The sequence below is a fragment of the Sus scrofa genome, chromosome X, assembly GCF_054392235.1.
Source record: "Sus scrofa isolate SSC_HxYL_T2T_F1_AM1 chromosome X, Sscrofa_HxYL_maternal_Yorkshire_Landrace_v2.0, whole genome shotgun sequence".
NCBI lineage: Eukaryota > Metazoa > Chordata > Mammalia > Artiodactyla > Suidae > Sus > Sus scrofa.
The window spans coordinates 91,336,510-91,356,206 of record NC_139401.1 but is presented as its reverse complement, the minus strand read 5'-3'; positions in this window follow the sequence as shown (position 1 = coordinate 91,356,206).

Below are 19,697 nucleotides of genomic sequence, written 5' to 3'. Positions count from 1 at the left end.
ATGGGTGTTGGATTTTGTCCAAGGCTTTTTCTGTGTCTATTGAGAGGATCATATGGTTTTTCTTCTTCAGTTTGTTAATGTGGTGTATCACACTGATGGATTTGCAGATATTGAAGCACCCTTGCATCCCTGGGATAAATCCCACTTGATGATAATGTACAATCCTTTCAATGCATTGTTGGATTTGGTTTGCTGGTATTTTGATGAGGATTTTTTCATCTATGTTCATCGGTAAAATTGGCCTGTAGTTTTCTTTTTTTGTGGAATCTTTGTCTGGTTTTGGTATCAGGGTGATGGTGGCCTCATAAAATGAGTTTGGGAATATCCCTTCCTCTGCAATTTTTTGATATAGTTTCAGAAAGAGAGGTGCTAGCTCTTCTCTAAATGTTTAATAGAATTCACCTGTGAAGCCATCTGGTCCTGGACTTTTATTTGTTGGAAGATTTTTAATCACAGTTTCAATTTCAATTCTCATGATTGTTCCATTCATGTTTTCTATTTCATCTTGGTTTAGTCTTGGAAGATTTTTCCTTTCTAAGAATTTGTGCATTTCTTCTACCTTTTCCATTTTATTGGTATATAGTTGCATATATTAATCTGTTTTGATTCTTTGTATTCTGTTTTACTGGTGTATAGTTCCATATATTAGTCTCTTATGAACCTTTGTATTTCTGTGATTTCCGTTGTTATTTCTCCTTTTTCATTTCTAAGTTTATTGATTTGAATCCTCTCTCTTTTTGCTTAATGTGTCTGGCTAAGGGTTTATCAATTTTGTTGATCTTTTGAAAGAACCAGCTTTTCGTTTTGTTGATCTCTTCCATGGTTTTCTTTGATTCTCTTTCATTGATTTATGCTCTGATCTTTATGATTTCTTTCCTTCTGCTACCTTTATGTCTTGTCAGTTCTTCTCTCTCGAGCTGCTTTAGATGGAAAATTAGCTTGTTTATTTAAGCTTTTTCTTGTTTCCTAAGGTGGGCTTGTATTGCTATAAACTTTCCTCTTAGAACTGCTGTTGCTGCATCCTATAGGTTTTGGAGTGTTGTATCTTTGTTGTCATTTGATTCTAGGTATTTTTTAATTTCCTCTTTGATTTCTTCAGTGATCCATTTGTTGTTTAGAGCATTTTGTTTAGTCTCCACATGCTTGTGTTTTTTGCAGTTTTTTTCTTGTTGATTTCCAGTCATATAGCGTTGTGGTTGGAAAAGATGCTTGATAGGATTTCAATTTTCTTAAAGTAACCAAGGTTGGATTTGTAGCCCAGGATATGATCAATCTTAGAGAATATTCCATGTGCACTTGAGAAGAATGTATATTCTGTTGCTTTTGGAGAGAATGTCCTATAAATATCTATGAAGTCCATCTGGTTTAATGCTTCATCCAGGGCCGGTGTTTTCTTATTGATTTTCTGTCTGGTTGATCTGTCCATTGCTGTAATTGGGGTGTTAAAGTCCCCCACTATGATTGTGTTATTGTTGATTTCTCCTTTTAAGGTTGTTAGCAGTTGCCTTACATATTGTGGTGACCTAGGTCGGGTGCATAGGTACTTAAAATTGTTATATCTTCTTCTTGTATTGATCCTTTGATCATTAGGTAGTGATCTTCCTTGTCCCTTTAAATATTCTTCATTTTAAAGTCTATTTCTTCTGTTATAAGTATCAGTGCTCCAGTTTTCTTTTGATTCCCGTTTGCCTGGTACATTTTCTTCCATCCTCTCACTTTCAATTTGTATGTGTTCCTAGAAGTGGAATGAGTCTCTTGAAGACAGCATATATATGGGTCTTGTTTTTGTATCCATTCAGCCAGTCTATGTCTTTTGGTTGGGGCATTTAGTCCATTAACATTTAAGGTAATTGTTGATATGTATGTTCTTATTGCCATTTTATTAATTGCTTTGTATTTGTTTTATTTTGCTCTTTTTTCTTCCCTTTTACTCTTGTTCTATCCTCTTGTGGTTTGATGACTATCTTTAGTCTTCTATTTGAGTTGATTTTTCTTATTTGTTTGTGTATCAATTGTAGATCTTTAGTTTGCATTTATTATGAAGTTTTGATATGAGTCTATATGTATATGAGATTGTTTTAAGTTGTTGTTCTCTTAATTTCAAGTTCATCTCCAGTGTCCTGCATTTGTACCCACCTCTTCTCATGATTTCGGATTTGGGTGGCATAATTGTGTGTGGATGATATCATAACTTTACTGTATATATACCTTTACCTGTGTGCCTTGTCATTTGTGGTATTTTTTGTTTCTGGTTGTGGCCTTTTCTTTTCTGCCTAGAGAAGTTCCTTTAGTATTTGTTGTAAGGCTGGTTTAGTGTTGCTGAATTCTCTCAGCTTTTGCTTATCTGTGAAGTTTTGATTTATAGTTCTCTGTCTTTTCATTTTTATAGATTTTTGGTGTGGTGACCTTTTTACAGATAATAGATTTGTAGCCTCTCTTACTTCTGGTGTCTTCCCCCCTTGTGGCTGAAGTCGGTAGGGGGGGCTTGCTGTAGGCTTCCTGATGGGAGGGGCTGATTCCTGCCCAAGATAGTTGGAGTTGATTCCTCTTCCTCTGGTGGGTGGTGCTTTGTCTCTGGATGGGATTAGAGGCAGCTGTGTGCCTGAGGGGTCTTTAGGCAGCCTGTTGACTGATGGGTGGTGCTGTCATCCCACTTGGATTGTTGTTTGGCCTGGAGCTTCTCAGCGCTGGTGGGTGGGGCCAGATTTTCCCAAAATGGCCACTTCCAGAGAAAAGCAAACTGCGGAATACTCCTGAGAGCTTTGCTTCCAATGTCCTTCCCCCACAATAAGCTACATTCACCCCTGTTTTCCACGAGGTCATCCAAGAACTGCAGTCAAGTTTGATCCAGATTCCTAAGGTCTTTTCTTTGCCCTGGGACCCAGTGCATGTGAAAATCTGTGTGCACATTTGATGAACATGGTCTCCATTTCCCCAAGTCCTGTAGAGTTCCTGTGCACAAGGCCACTGGCCTTCAATGCCAGATAATCTGAGAGCTCTTTCTCCCAGTGCCAGATCCCCACGTGTGGGGGTTCAATGTGGGGCTCAGAATTGTCACTCTTATAGGTGAGTCTCTGGGAACCAGTTACTTTCCATTGTGTGGGGCTTCCCCCCTGGTATGTATGGGTTTGGTTATATCATGTAATCACCCCTCCTACCTCTTGATATGGCCTCCTATTTGTCTTCTGGACTAGGATATCTTTTTGAAGGTTTCTGGTCCATTTGGCTGAAGATTTCTCAACATTTAGTTGTAAATTTTGTTGTTTTTAGGAGAGAAGTTGAGCTCCAGTCCTTCTATTCCACCATCTCCTAATGAAATTCCATTTATGAGGTTATGGAAATGTGGGACTTGTTGGTAAGGAAATTTTTAGGCTGAAGAGTTTTCACTTTCTCATTCAGTTTCCAGTTTGATTAGATTTAAAATAATGTACCTTGTAGCATGTAGCATATCCATAGAAGAGTAAGGCTTTTTAATGCATAAGAATAAGGCTTTTTTTTTTCTATATGATTTTACTTTCCTGTTTTCTCTACTCTGGGCACAAATATCCTGACTATATTTATCAGTTGGTATCCAACTGACTGGAAATTTCATTCTCAGTAATCATTTTGCTGTAAGAAACAAACATTCATCTACTTATATTATTTAAGATATAAAGGGGATTTGTTGAAATGATACTATATGTAATTTGGTGAACATTCATCCTCTAGCTTATCAGGCCAGAAATAGTGGGGTAATCTATGATTCCACTCTTTTTCTCATACCATATATTTGATTTGTGAGCAAATATCATTTAATTAAATTTGACAACTTCTCACTATATCTGCAACTCTAATCCAAGACATGATCATTTTTCATTTCTATTTTTCCTATAACTTCTAACTTGTTTCTGTGCTTCACCATTGTCTTATATCTATTCTTGTCACAGCAGCTGTTGTATTTCTTTAAAATCTTAGATCAAATTACTCCTTTGATCAACACTCTCCAATAGTTCTACATTTCACTTAGGGTTTAAGCAAAAATTCCTATCAGTAATCTATCTACAAGTCCTAAACAATTTCCATCACCCTCATGTCATGTCTCTAACTTCATCTCCTAACATTCTATTCACTTTATTTCACCTCATTTGACTCCTACCATATTTGCATCCATGCGATCGTCACTTGAATACATTGAATATTCTCAGAACACTTCTGCATTAAGGCAATTTCTTGGCTGATGTGTCTGTAAAAACTCCTCTACCACTTCCCCAATCACACAAATCTATAGCACCAGACCTTTCACTTTCTTCAAGTCTGTATTTAAATATCAGATTAATCACCAACCTATCTTCTCTGCTTGCACCCCATATTTTCAGTCTCCTTTATACTTATTTATTTATTTTTTATTATCCTTAGGATTTATAGTTTTGTTTAGTTTTGTTATGCTTTGCTTTGTTTTTTTCCCACTGTACAGCATAGGGTCAAGGTATTCTTACATGTATACATTTTTTCCCCATGCTTTATTCTGTTGCAATATGAGTATCTAGACAGTCCTCAATGCTACTCAGCAGGATCTCCTTGTAAATCTATTCTAAGTTGTGTCTGATAACCCCAAGCTCCTGATCCCTCCCACTCCCTCCCTCTCCCATCAGGCAGCCACAACTCTATTCTCCAAGTCCATGATTTTCTTTTCTAAGGAGATGTTCATTTGCACTGGATATTAGATTCCAGGTATAAGTGATATCATATGGTATTTGTCTTTGTCTTTCTGGCTCATTTCACTCAGTATGAGAGTCTCTAGTTCCATCTATGTTGCTGCAAATGGCATCATGTCATTCTTTTTTATGGCTGAGTAGTACTCCACTGTGTATATATACCACTTCTTCCGAATCCAAACATCTGTTGATGGACATTTGCGTTGTTTCCATGTCCTGGCTATTGTGAATAGTGCTGCAATGAACATGCGGGTGCATGTGTCTCTTTTAAGTAGAGTTTTGTCCAGATAGATGCCCAAGAGTGGGATTGCAGGGTCATATGGAAGTTCTATGTATAGATTTCTAAGGTATCTCCAAGCTGTTCTCCATAGTGGCTGTACAAGTTTACATTCCCACCAACAGTGAAGGAGGGTTCCCTTTTCTCCACAACCCCTCCAACACTTGTTATTTGTGACCTTCTTAATGATGGCCACTCTGACTGGTGTGAGGTGGCATCTCATGGTAGTTTTGATTTGCATTTCTCTTATAACCAGCGATGTTGAGCACTTTCTCATGGGTTTGCTGGCCATCTGTATATCTTCCTTGGAGAACAGCCTATTCAGGTCTTTTGCCCATTTTTCCATTGATTGATTGATTGGCTGTTTTGCTGTTGGGTTGTATAAGTTGCTTATATATTCTAGAGATTAAGCCCTTGTCAGTTGCATCATTTGAAACTATGTTCTCCCATTCTGTAAGTTGTCTTTTTCGCTTCTTTTGGGTTTCCGTTGCTGTGCAAAAGCTTTTCAGTTTGATGAGGTCCCAAGGGTTTATTTTTGCTCTAATTTCTATTGCTTTGGGAGACTGACCTGAGAAAATATTCATGATGTTGATGTCAGAGAGTGTTTTGCCTATGTTTTCTTCTTGGAGTTTGATGGTGTCCTGTCGTATATTTAAGCCTTTCAGCCATTTTGAGTGTATTTTTGTGCATGGTGTGAGGGTGTGTTCTAGTTTCATTGCTTTGCATGCAGCTGTCCAGGTTTCCCAGCAATGCTTGCTGAATAGACTTTCTTTTTCCCATTTTATGTTCTTGCCTCCCTTGTCAAAGATTAATGGACCATAGGTGTCAGGGTTTATTTCCGGGTTCTCTCTTCTGTTCCATTGGTCTGTCTGTCTGTTTTGATACCAGTACCACACCGTTTTAATGACTGTGGCTTTGTAGTATTTCTTGAAGTCTGGGAGAGTGATGCCTCCTGCTTGGTTTTTGTTTCTCAGGATTGCTCTGGCGATTCTGGGTCTTTTGTGGTTCCATATAAATGTTTGGATTGTTTGTTCTAGTTCTGTGAAAAATGTCCTGGGTAATTTGATAGGGATCGCATTGAATCTGTAGATTGCTCTGGGTAGTATGGCCATTTTTACAATATTGATTTTCCCAATCCAGGAACATGGAATATCTTTCCATTTCTTTACATCTTGTTTGATTTCTTTGATTATAGTTTTAAAGTTCTCAGCATATAGGTCCTTTACCTCCTTGGTCAGGTGTATTCCGAGGTATTTGATTTTGTGAGGTGCAATTTTAAAAGGTATCGTATTTTTGTATTCCTTCTCTAACAGTTCATTGCTGGTATACAGAAATGCGACTGACTTCTGAATGTAAATCTTATATCCTGCTACTTTGCTGAATTGATTAATCAGTTCAAGTAGTTTTGGGGTTGAGTCCTTAGGGTTTTCTATATATAGTATCATGTCATCTGCATACAGTGACAGTTTGATCTCTTCTCTTCCTATGTGGGTGCCTTTGATTTCTTTTGATTGTCTAATCGTTGTGACTACGACTTCCAAAATTATGTTGAAGAGCAGTGGTGAGAGTGGGCATCCCTGTCTTGTTCCAGATTTGAGTGAGAAGGCTTTCAGTTTTTCCCCATTGAGGATTATATTTGCTGTGGGTTTATCATAAATGGCTTTGATTATGTTCAGGAATGTTCCCTCTATACCCACTTTGGCGAGGGTCTTGATCATGAATGGATGTTGGACTTTGTCAAATGCTTTTTCTGCGTCTATTGAGATGATCATATGATTTTTGACTTTTCTTTTGTTAATGTGGTGTACGACGTTGATTGATTTGCATATGTTGAACCAACCTTGTGAACCTGGGATGGACCCTACCTGGTCATGGTGTATGGCCTTTTTGATATGTTGTTGGATTCGGTTGGCTAAGATTTTGTTGAGAATTTTTGCATCTATATTCATCAAAGATATTGGGCGATAGTTTTCTTTTTTGGTGGTAACTCTGTCTGGTTTTGGAATGACGGTGATGGTGGCATCATAGAATGTCTTTGGGAATATTCCTTCTTCTTCAACCTTTTGAAAGAGTTTAAGGAGGATGGGCACCAATTCCTCTTTATATGTTTGATAGAATTCGTCTGTGACTTTTATTTGTAGGCAGTGTTCTTATGACGTCTTCAATTTCATTTCTAGTGATTGGTCTGTTCAGTTGGTGTGTTTCTTCTTGATTCAGGTTTGTCAGGCTGTAAGATTCTAGAAAACTGTCCATTTCTTCCAGGTTGTCAAACTTGTTGCCATATAGTTGTTCATAGTATTCTCTTATGGTTTTTTGTATTTCTGCAGTATCTGTTGTGATTCGTCCTTTTTCATTTATAATTTTGTTTATTTGGGTTCTTTCTCTTCTCTTTTTTAGTGAGTCTGGCCAGGGGTTTGTCCATTTTGTTGACCTTTTCAAAGAACACAGCTAATTTTCTCTATTGTTTTTTGAATCTCTATTTTATTGATTTCCTCTTTGATCTTTATGATTTCCTTCCTTCTTGCTGACTTTAGGTCTTTTTTGTTCTTCCTTTTCTAATTCGTTTAGGTGGAGGGTTAAGTTGGTCAATTTGGGATCTTTCTTCTTTTTTGAGAAAGGCCTCTATTGCTATAAATTTCCCTCTGAGCACTGCTTTCGCAGCATCCCATAGATTTTGAGAGGTTGTGTCTTCATTATCATTTGTTTCAAGGTAGTTTTTAATTTCCTTCTTGATTTCCTCATTGACCCCTGGGTTTTTTAGTAGCATGTTGTTTAGTCTCCATGTAGTAGGTTTTTTCTCATTTCTTTTCCCTTGGTTGATTTCTAATTTCCTGGCCTTGTGGTCAGAGAAGATACTTGAGATAATTTCTATGCTCCTAAATTTGTTGAGGCTAGCTTTGTGACCCAATATGTGGTCAATTCTTGAGAATGTTCCATGTGCACTTGAGAAGAATGTGTATTCTGATTTTTTTGGATGTAGTGTCCTGAAGATGTCAATTAAGTCTAACTTTTCTATTGTGTCCTTTAGGATCTCTGTAGCTTTATTGGTTTTCTGTCTAGAGGATCTGTCCATTGGTGTGAGGGGGGTATTAAGGTCTCCTACTATGATTGTATTCCCATCAATTTCTCCCTTTATGTCTGTTAATATTTGTTGTATGTATCTGGGTGCTCCTGTATTTGGGGCATACATGTTGACGATAGTAACATCCTCTCCTTGGGTGGATCCCTTAATCATTAAGTAGTGTCCTTCTTTGTCTTTCTTTATGTCTTTTGTTTTAAAGTCTATTTTGTCTGATATGGGTGTTGTGACTCCTGCTTTCCTGTCATGTCTATTGGCGTGAAATATTTTTTCCCACCCTTTCACTTTCAATCTATATGTCTCCTTTGTCCTAAGGTGAGTTTCTTGTAGGCAGCAGATTGAAGGTTTTTGCCTTTTTATCCACTCAGCCACTCTGTGTCTTTTGATTGGAGCATTCAGTCCATTGACATTTAAGGTGATAATTGATAGATCATTATTTATTGCCATTTTGAACCTCATGTTCCAGTTGATTCTATGGATCTCCATTCTTCCTTTCTTTTTTTGGTTGGATGGTCTCCGGTTATTATCTGTTTGAGTGTTGGTTTTTTTTTTTTTTTATTTCCATTTTTTGCGAATGCAATATTTGGTTTTGGCTTGTGGTTGCCCTGTTTTTTAAGTATGCTAACCCGTTCCTATAATTGTGTGTTTTAGCCTGATGGTCCTGTACGTTCAAACACTCCATTACTATATTAAAATTAAGAAGAGAAACAAACAAACAACAAAAAATGGTCTATTTATTTCCTAACATCCCTTGTCCACATTTTATGATTTTGATGACTCTTTTTTTTTCTTTTTAATTTTATTTTGTTTGAAGCATGTTCATGAGTAAATCTGTATGCTGGCTTATTTGAGAGACTGCTCTCTGATTGTGGATTCCTCAGTCCTAGCTCTTCCTCTTCTCTCTCTCTCTCTTTTTTTATTCTTTGTCCTCCCTTTCTTTCCTTCCTTTCTTTTTGGTTTAGAGAAGTCCTCTCAGTATTTCTTTTAGCCTGGGTTTTGTATTGCTGTATTCTTTTAGCTTGTGTTTGTTGGGAAAAAATTTTATTTCGCCTGCTACTTTAAATGATATTCTTGCTGGATAGAGAATTCTAGGTTGCATATTTTTTTCCTTTTAGCACTTTAAATATCTCTTGCCAGTCCCTCCTGGCCTGTGGTGTTTCTGTAGAGAAATCAGCTGATAACCTTATGGGGGTTCCCTTGTAGTTAACATTCTGCTTTTCTCTTGCTGCCTTTAGGATCCTCTCTTTATCACTAACTTTTGCTATTTTTATTATAATGTGTCTTGGTGTGGGTCTATTGGGTTCAACTTGTTTGGGGCCCTCTGTGCTTCCTGTATCTTGAACTCAGTATCCTTTAGATTTGGGAAGTTTTCAGTGATAATTTCTTCAAATATATTTTCCATCCCCTTATCTTTTTCTACTCCTCCTTCTGGAATTCCAGTTATGCATGGATTGGCCCGTGTTATATTATCCCATAGCTCTCTTATATTGCTTTCCTGTTTTTTCATTTGGTTTTCTGTCTGCTGACCTGATTGGGTGACTTCCATTATTGTATCTTCCACATCACTGATTCGTTCTTCTGCATTATTCATTCTGGTTTTTCACTGCCCTTAGCTCAGTTTGTATCTCTGCAAATGAATGTTCTAGTTTTTCTTGGCTTCTCCTTATATTTTCTAGTTCCTTTCTGAGGGTGTCTGCCTTATTGTTCATATCTTCTCTTAATTCCTTCAGTATTTTCACTATTTCTCTTTTGAACTCCAGGTCTGTCAGACTGCAGAGATCTGTTTCATTGTTGACTGTTTTAGGTGAGTTCTCCTGTTGGTTTGACTGGGGGTGGTTTCTCAGCTTCTTCATCTTGCTTGCTGTTTTCTTTTTCCTGGTGGAGTTGTACTCTCCGTGGCCGGGCAGTGTTTGCCTTGACACTGCCATGGAATGTTTCCTGAGGGCTGGCGTTGTTGGTCAGTCTTCTTTGAGGCAGTGTGGCTTTTCTGGAGTGTTGGTGGGGCTGACAGGGTCTCTTTGAAGCAAAGGAGGACTTCCTGAGGGCAGACAGGACTGGGAGGTCCACACCACGATGGTAGGAGATTTCACTCAGCCAGGCAGAGCTTGCTCTGATGTTTTTGGTCTGTGGGGCTCTCGCAGGGGGCTGGCAGAGCTGGGCAGCTGTTCCGCAGGAGTGCTGCACCCCCCATGGGCTGGAGCAGCTATCTGGGTCACTGAGACCCCAGGAGGCACTTCCCCAGAGCAGCCCGACTCAGAAGGACTGTCTGAGAACATAGGCAGATCTTTTCATGGCCCTGCCAAGCTTCTTCTAGCTTTTCTGGGCTGCAGGGGCTCTTGCAGGGGGCTGGCAGTGCTGGGCAGCTGTTCCACAGGAGTGCAGCACCCCCTGAGAGCTGGAGGTGCTAGCTGGGCTGCTGCAAACCCAAGAGGCTCTTCCCCAGGGCATCCTGACTCTGAAGGACTGTCCGAGAATGTAGGCAGATCTTTTCATCGCCCGACCAAGCTCGTTCTAGCTTTTCTGGGCTGCAGGCCTTTTCCCAGGGCCTGGCGGTGTCTGGTGCTCCTCCACGGGGGCATAGCCCCTCCAAAGGGAATGCCGGCCAGGGAAGGGACAGCCCCTGTGGTGGTAGGCTTCAGGCAATTGTTGAGGCCAGCCCTCCCGGAGGGCAGGCAGCCCCACGTCCGGCACGTGTGTAAGGGGTGGAAGAGGGGGAGGATACACTGGGAAGCACAACTTTCTGATAGCTGTCGGGCCAGTAAGCTTGCTGTGGTGTGGGGAGTATTCTATGGGGGCCCACCCCTTCTCTTCCCTCCCCAACACTGGCACAGACCCAGCTCTTCTCCTAGGTTCCCTCCGATGTGCCTTTCCACTTCCCCACCCTTAGCATATCGCTCCCTCCCCCCCGTGATGCTCTCTCTGCTTTCTAGTCTCCCAGGCAGTTCTTCCCTGTCACACTTGACAGACAAGTTCCTAGATCTTCCAATCAGTCTCTGCTCCACCCTGCCCCCAGCCCTTTCCCAGGTCTAACCTCCGGAGCCGAGGTCTTGGTGCCCAGCCCCCACCCAATGTCTCGATTTTTGGTGACTGTGCCCTTAGTTCAGATGATCTGTTTGGTTCTCACTCTGCTTTTCAGAACTCCGAATTACTGATACACTCTTCTCTGCATCTGGAGACTCCTCCAGTTCAGTTGATCTTTACGTCAAGTAGGTGACTTTCCTGGATGTGGGATCCCTTTCTCCTCCACAGTTCCCTTTTGGGGGCACCAGTCCAGCTTGGATTCACCTTCTCTCACTCTCCTCTTTTCTCTCGTTTTACCCAGTAATGTCATGAGATTCTTGCCATTATTGGAGTTTAGGTTCTTCTGCCAGTGATTTCTTGCCATTCTTTGTGAGTCTTTTATCCTGTATATGTGTTTTTGTGTGTGTGTGTGTGTTTATGGGAGAGCGTGATCGTGTCCCCCTACCATCTTGCCTCTGAGCTATTTTTTTCTTTTTTCATAGTAATTATCACCTTCTCTCACTTATGTAATTTACATATTTTATAAATTTTATTAGAGTATAGGTGACTTACCATGTTGTATTAGTTTCAGGTATACAGCAAGGCGAATCTACCATATACATATATATCCATTTTTTTCAGATTCTTTCTCCACATAGACTATCACAGAATATCAAATAACTTCCTTGGGATATATATAATGTCCCTCTTATTGATCAATTTTGTATGCAATAGTGGGTATACACCAATCCCAACTTCCCAATCTATCACTCCTCCCAATGTTCCCCATTTGGTAACATTAAAAATCTTTGAGTCATTTTCTTTTTTTGTGAATAAGTTAATTTTAATCATTTTTATTAGATTATACATATTAGTGATATCATGTGATATTTGTATTACTTATTCACTTAGTATGACAATCTCTAGGGCCATTGATGTTGTTGTAAACAGCATTATTTTGTTATACTTATGGCTGCGTAATATTCTATTGTATATATACAATCTTTGTTATCCAATCCTCTGTTGATGAACATTTAGGTGGCTTCCATGTCTTTGGTACAGTAAATAGTGCTGATATGAACATTGGGGTGCATGTCAAATATTTTTGAATTATGGTTTTCTCTGGATAGATGCCCAGGAGTGGAACTGCTGAATCATATTGTAGTTCTATATTTAGTTTTTTGAGGAACTACCACTCTACTCTCCATAGTAGTTTCACCAACCTACGTTCCCACCAGCAGTGTAAGAGGGCTCCGTTTTCTCCACACCCCCTCCAGCATTTATTTTTGTAGGCTTTTTGATGGTGGCCAGTCTGACTGGTGTGAGATGATATCTCATTGTGGCATTGATTTGGTTATGTTGAGTATGTTTTCATGTGTTTTTTTGACATCTTTATATCTTTGGAGAAAAGTTTATTTAGATTTTCTGACCATTTTTTAATTGGGTTGTTTTTTATATAAAGCTATATGAGATGTTTTTATATTTTGGAGATAAATCCCCTGTTGGTTGCTGTCTTTGCAATTTTTTTTTACCATTCTGTGACTTGTCTTTTTGTTTTCTTCATGGGTTTCCTTGTTGATCAAAAGATTTTAAGTTTAATTAGGTCCAATTTGTTTATTTTTGTTTATTTTCATTGCTCTGGGAGATGGATCCAAAAAGACATTGCTGCTATTTATGTCAACGGGTGTTCTCTCTATATTTTTCTCTAAGAGTTTTATAGTATAGTGGGATCAAACCCACATCTTCATGAATAGTAGTCAGGTTCTTAACTTGCTGAGCCATAACAGGAACTCATATTTTTAAATTTTTAATTAAAGTATAGTTGATTTATAATGTGCCAGTTTCTGCTGTACAGAAAAACGACTTGGTTTTATATATATATATGTATATATATATACATATATATACATACATACATACTTTTTAAATGTTATTTTCCATTATCATCTATTCCAAGAGATTGGATATAGTTCCCTGTGGTATGACCTTATTGTTTATCCATTCTAAGTGTAATAGTTTGCATCTACTAATCCCAAACTCCTAGTCCTTCCCACTCCCTCCCCGCTCCCCTTGGCAACTACAAGTCTGTTTTCTATGTCTGCAAGTCTGTTTTTTTTTTTTTGTAGATATGTTTGTGTTAGATTTCACATATAAGTGATGTCATATGGTATTTGTCTTTATCTTTCTGACTTACTTCACTTAGTATGATACTCTCTAGTTGCATCCATGTTGCTGTGAAGAGCATTATTTCATTCTTTTTTATGGCTGAGTGATATTCTGTTGTATGTATATACCACATCTTCTTAACCCATTCATCTGTCAATGGATATTTAGGTTGTTTCCATGTCTTGACTATTGTGAATAGTGCTGATATGAACATAAGGGTGCTTGTAGCTTTTCAAATTATAGTTTTGCCCAGATATATGTAGTAGTGGGATTACTGGGTCATAAGTTAGTTTTATTTTTCCTTTTTTGAGGAATCTCCTTTTCATAATGTTTGTACCAATTTACATTCCCACCAACAGTGTAGGAGTGTTCACTTTTCTCTACACCTTCTCCAACGTTTGTTATTTGTAGACATTAATAATGGCTATTCTGACTAGTAGGAGGTGGTAATTCATTGTAGTTTGATTTGCATTTTGCTAATAACTGAACATCCTTTTACCTGTCTACTGGCCATCTGTGTGTCTTATTTGGAGAAATGTCTAGGTCTTTTGCCCTTTCTACAATTAGTTTGTTTTTTTGTTGAGTTGTATGGGTTGTTTGTATATTAAGCCCTTGTCAGTTATATCATTTGTAATTATTTTTTCCCATTCTGTAAGTTGTATTTTCATTTTTTTATGGATTCCTTTCATGTGCAAAAGCTTTTAAGTTTGATTAGGTCCCATTGGCTTATTTTTGTTTTTATTTCTGTTGCCTTGGGAAATTGACCTAATAAAACATTTGTACAGTTGATGGTCAGAGAATGTTTTGCCTATGTTCTCTTCTAGGAGTTTTATGGTGTCATGCATTATGTTTAAGTCTTTAAGCCATTTTGAGTTTATTTTGTTCATGGTGTGAGGGTGTGTTCGAGTTTCGTTGAGTTACATGCTGCTGTCAAGTTTTACCAGCACCACCAGCACCACCTCTGGAAGTGACTTTCTTTTTCCCATTTATAGTCTTGCCTTCTTTGTCAAATATTAATTGACCAAAGATGTCTAGGTTTATTTATGGACTCTCCATTCTCTTCCATTGATCCTTATGACTATTTTTGTACCAATACCATACTGTTTTGATTACTGTAGCTTTGTTGTACTATTTGAAGTCTGGGAGAGTTATATCTCCTACCACTTTTATTCAACACAGTATTGGAAATACTAGCCACAGCAATCAGACAAAAAAGAAATAAGAAGTATCCGAATTGGAAGAAAATAAGTAAAATTGTCACTATATACAGACATGATACTATATATAGAAAGCCCTGACTCCACACAAGAGCTACTCAATCTAATAAACAAATTTAGCAAAATATCAGGATATAATATTAATATTTAGAGATTGTTGCATTTCTGTATGCTAATAATGGAATATTAGAAAAATAATATAAAAATAACTTTTAAAATCATACTGAAAAATTTACCTAGGAATAAACCTGACCAAAGAGTTGAAAGACTCCTATGCTGAGAACTGTAAAACATTAATAAAGGAAATTAAAGTGGATTCAAAGAAATGGAAGGATATCTCATGCTCTTGGACTGGAAGAACTAATATTATTAAAATGGCCATACTACCCAAAACAATCTGCAGTTTTAATGTGATCACTATCAAATTACCCATGATATCTCTCACAGAACTGTAACAAATCATCCAAAAATTTATATGGGACCATAAAAGACTCAGACTTGCAAAACAATCCTGAGGGAAAAAAGTAAAGCAGGAGGCATAATTCTCCTCAGGATTATATATATATAATCATGTCATCTGTGAATAGAGATAGGTTTACTTCTTTTTTTCCAATCCCAATGCCTTCTACTTATATTATTGTTTTATTGCCCTAGCTAGAACCTGCATTGCGTTGTTGAATAGCAGTAATAAAAGTGGATATCTTTGTCTTGGTCTTAGTCTTGGAGGAAAGATTTCATTTTTTCATCAAGTAAGATGTTATCTGTGAGTTTTTCATAGATTTCCTGTTTCAAGATTAGGAAGGTCCTTTCTCTTCCTAGTTTGTTGAATATTTTTTATTAAGAAAGGATGTTAGATTATGTCCATTTTTTTCATCTAGTGAAATGATTATGTGCTTTTTGCTTTTATTCTATTAATATTATGTATTACATTGATTTTCTAATATTGTATCATCTTATTTTCCTGAGATAAATACCACTTGATCATGCTGCATAGTTTTATATGATGCTTTTTATATATTGCTGGAATTAGTTTGCTAGTATTTTGTGAGGATTTTTGCATCTATATCAATATCATGAGATATTGATATCTAGTATTCTTTTCTTGTAGTGTCCTTATATGTTTTAGTATAATGCTATACTGGCTTCACAGAATTAGCTGGGAATTGTTCCTTTGTTCCTTCCTCTTAATATTTCTAAAATTTGAAAAGGATTGATACTATTTCTTCTTTAAATGTTGGGGAAATGTGTCAGTGAACTCATCTGAGACTAAATTTTCTTTTACTTTTTTTTTTCAGCTGCCTCTGCAGCATATGGAAGTTCCCTGGCCAGGGACCGAATCTGAGCCAGAGCTACAACCTACACCACAGCTGCAGCAACAGGGGATCATTAACTCACTGCACTGGGCCAGGATTCTGATTGCACCTCCATAGCGATAAGCCCAATCATTAACCCACTGCACCACAGTGGGAACTCACTAGATTTTCTTTGTTGGTAATTTTTTAAATTATTAATTCAGTCTCTTTATTTATTATGGGTCTGTTTAGATTTTCTATTTCTTCTTTAATCAATTTTGGTAGTTTGTATGGTTCTAAGAATTGTCCATTTCATCTAAATTTTATGAGTTTTTGGCATACACCTGTTTACAGTGTTCCTTCATAATGCTTTTCATTGGCAGTGATGTCCCTCTTTTATTTCTGATTCTAGTGATTTTAATTTTCTCTTTTTTTTTTCTTGGTCAGTGTAGCTGAAAATTTATCAGTTTGATTTTCACTGGTTCTATTGTTTTTCTATTCTCTATTTCTATTCTAACCATTTATTTCCATTCCAAACCTTATTTTTTTTTCTTTTGCTTTTTTTGAGTTTAGTTTGCTTTTCTTTTTCTAGATTCTTAGGGAGGAAAATAAAATTATTTATTAGAAAATTTTCTTGGGGGATTCATTTGTGTCTCATAGCATAAGGCTATCACTTCCAGGAATTTTGGGGGTTGCAGATTAAGAAGATGATAAGATAATAACTGGTATGTCTGTCTGGCCTATCTACCAATCTACAAAGGATGATTTTTAACCCAATACTTTATAGAGAAAGTGAAAGGATAACTTGAAAATTACTACAGTATAGCATTAGAATAATACATATTTTACTGAATTGAAGTTAAACATGAATTTTCCTATGCATACACCTTCTCATATATTTGAAAACCTATAGAAATACTGCAGAATTTTATTTTGGTATAAAATAACAATTTCTCCTTATTAGGAATTGGAGCAATTCTTAGTCATGTGAAGATAAAAGAAATGCTTATACCCTGGCCAAGTTTTAGATGTTTTATTGCATAACCCTTGTGTATTTTACTGAGTCCTTCTCAGTTTGTGTTTCTTTTCAGGTTTCTTGTATGACCTCTTCCTTATAACTGTATATTTACTATGAATCACAGAGAATTGTCCCTCTGTCTTTGAGTAAGCACTCTTCTTAAATGATGTGTGTTCATTAATTCTGTTTCTAAAGTTACTTTTCTTCAAGGCACAATAAACTTTCAGATGTAGTTGCTTAATACCAGAACAATAGTTTTTTATCCTTTGCTGTGATTTTATAGCTGTTTGATGTTGTCACAGTTATGTATAATGCTGCCTATCTTCTTTTGTATCCTATGTATATGTCAGGCACACTGTAGATATTTTACCGTACTCTGATTTTTGATGGAGAGAGCAGTTTCAGAATGAGTTTGATCTAAAACATCTCCCACATTTCACAGGGTCATGGGCACTGTCATACTTGTGCTATAAACTATTTAAGAGCTCCCCGATACTAGCATCATAGTGCTTTACTTTTAGCTTTTTCACACATATAATGTAAGGTTACATCCTCTATTCATTAAAATGGAATTTTTATCTAGTCTAATTAATTATTTGATGGCATCTTTCTTATCTATGCATTTCTATCATGTAATATTTTATTTCTATATTTAAATGTTTTAATAAAATATACCACATGATAACATATGGACATATCACATTATCCATATATTTGCAGTTTAAAGAATATTGACAAAGTATAAACCACTCACTCTGAAAAAGAAAATTAAAAAAACTATTGGAGCCTCCTATATATTAATGTTTAATCACACTTCTCTCTTTCAAAAGAAATCACTATCCTGAATTTTGTTTATCATTTCCTTCTTTTCTATATAGTTTTGTTACATTTACATGTGTCCCTAAACAAAATGTTTTGTAGTTTGTCAGTATTTGAACTTTACATAAATGGAAATGTGCAGTTTATATTATTCTATGTCTTGTTTCTTTTGCTAAACTTTATAACATTCATCCATGTAGTTTTTGTTTCTTCTCTGAGAAATATGTTAATATCTGTTTCCCAATTTTCTGTTTTACTTTTTGTCTTATTATTTGTGGATTACTACAGTAATACATATAAGTCATATGGCAGTATATGTAAACATATATCAAACATATAAATTATGTTTAGTTATATAATATATTTGAATACTATATAAATTATATATGATTCTAATGTATAATTATTATATTATATATGGTTCTAATATATAATTATTAATCATATGTTTTATAAATAAATTCTTCCAGGTTGTGGCTATCTTATCCCTTCTTGTTATTTTTTTGGTGAATGGAAGTCTTAATTTTAATTGAACTTGTTAGTCATTACTTTTACAGCTTTTGTGGGGTTTTTGTTCTTATTTAAAACTCTCCAGTATTTCTTTCTGAAAGTTCAATAGTTTTACCTTTATATTTAAGTTCTTAATATAACTTGAATTAATTTTGTATGTGATGTGAAATACATTTCTACTTTTGTTTATATTCCCCAAATGAATTTTCACTTTCCTCAGAAAAAAATATTTTTTATACTTAGTATTTTTTTTTGCCTTTTTGTCTTTTCTAGGGCTATACCCACAGCATATGGAGGTTCCCAGGCTAAGGGTCTAATCGGAGCTATAGCTGCCAGCCTATGCCAGAGCCACAACAATATGGGATCTGAGCCACATCTGTGACCTACACCATAGCTCATGGGCAATGCCAGATCCTTAACCCACTGAGTGAGGCAAGGGGTTGAACCTGCAACCCCATGGTTCCTAATTGGATTCATTAACCACTGTGCCATCAAGGGAACTCCAGAAAAATTATTTAGAATTCAGTGGCTTACTTTTTGACTAGGACTGCTTTTTATATTGTGATCCACCATTAACCCACATTTTTATAAATAGAGGCACAAATATATGCATGATGAACTCTAGGATTTTAGCTTCTATTTTCAATAAAAATTTTGTTGAGATAATGACAGATTCACATGCAGTTGTAAGGATTAATACAGAGATATTTCAGGTACACTTTACTCAATTTTCTCCAATGATAACCTTTTACATATTTTTTGTTACATATCCTCAAAATTTATTTCACATAATTAAATGGAGACTTGAATTTGAAAAATGCTTTTTCCACTAATCTGTGATGCTAGATTTGTCATATAAAACCTATGTATTATTTCTAATTATTCATATTGATTTATATATATAATGATTAGTTATTTTATTAATTCTGATAATTTGTTGATTTTCCTATTTTTTATGTAAGCAATCAAATATTATGAAAATAATGAGTTTTTTTCTTTTTTAATCTATTTAATTTAGTTGTTTTTTTTTATTTGTTTGCTTAACATTGTGTGCATTGGCTAGGACTTGTAGTAAAAAGTGGAATAGAAGAGCTGATATTAAAACCTCTTGTTTTGATCTTGGTTATAAAGGGAATAATGTTTCACATTTAAATTTGTTTGTGGTTGCTTGTTATAGATATTTTTATCAGTTAAATCTATTCCGTTCTATTCATACCTTAAAAATATTTTCTTTTGATTGGTTTTTGAATTTGATCATTTTCTTAATTTGTTGACATATTTTGTGTTATTTTCTCCTTTAATCTCATTATGTAATAGAATATATTAATGTGTTTTATCTTGATTAATAGATTTTTCTAATATTAAATCAATTTTGCATTCTGTGAATACATCTAGCATGGTTATACCTTCTTTTATGACATTGTTAGTTTTGTTTTGCTAATATTAAAAAAAATTCCCTCCATATTAATGAGTTAAATGGGCTTTTCATACTATCTTTTCTTTGATATGAAGGTTCTTCTAGATTGCATAATTTATTGTAGACAGTCCCTCTTAATACATTTTGGAAGATCTTATCTAATATCATAATTATTTGTTTATTTAATATTTGGTAGAATTTATTCATG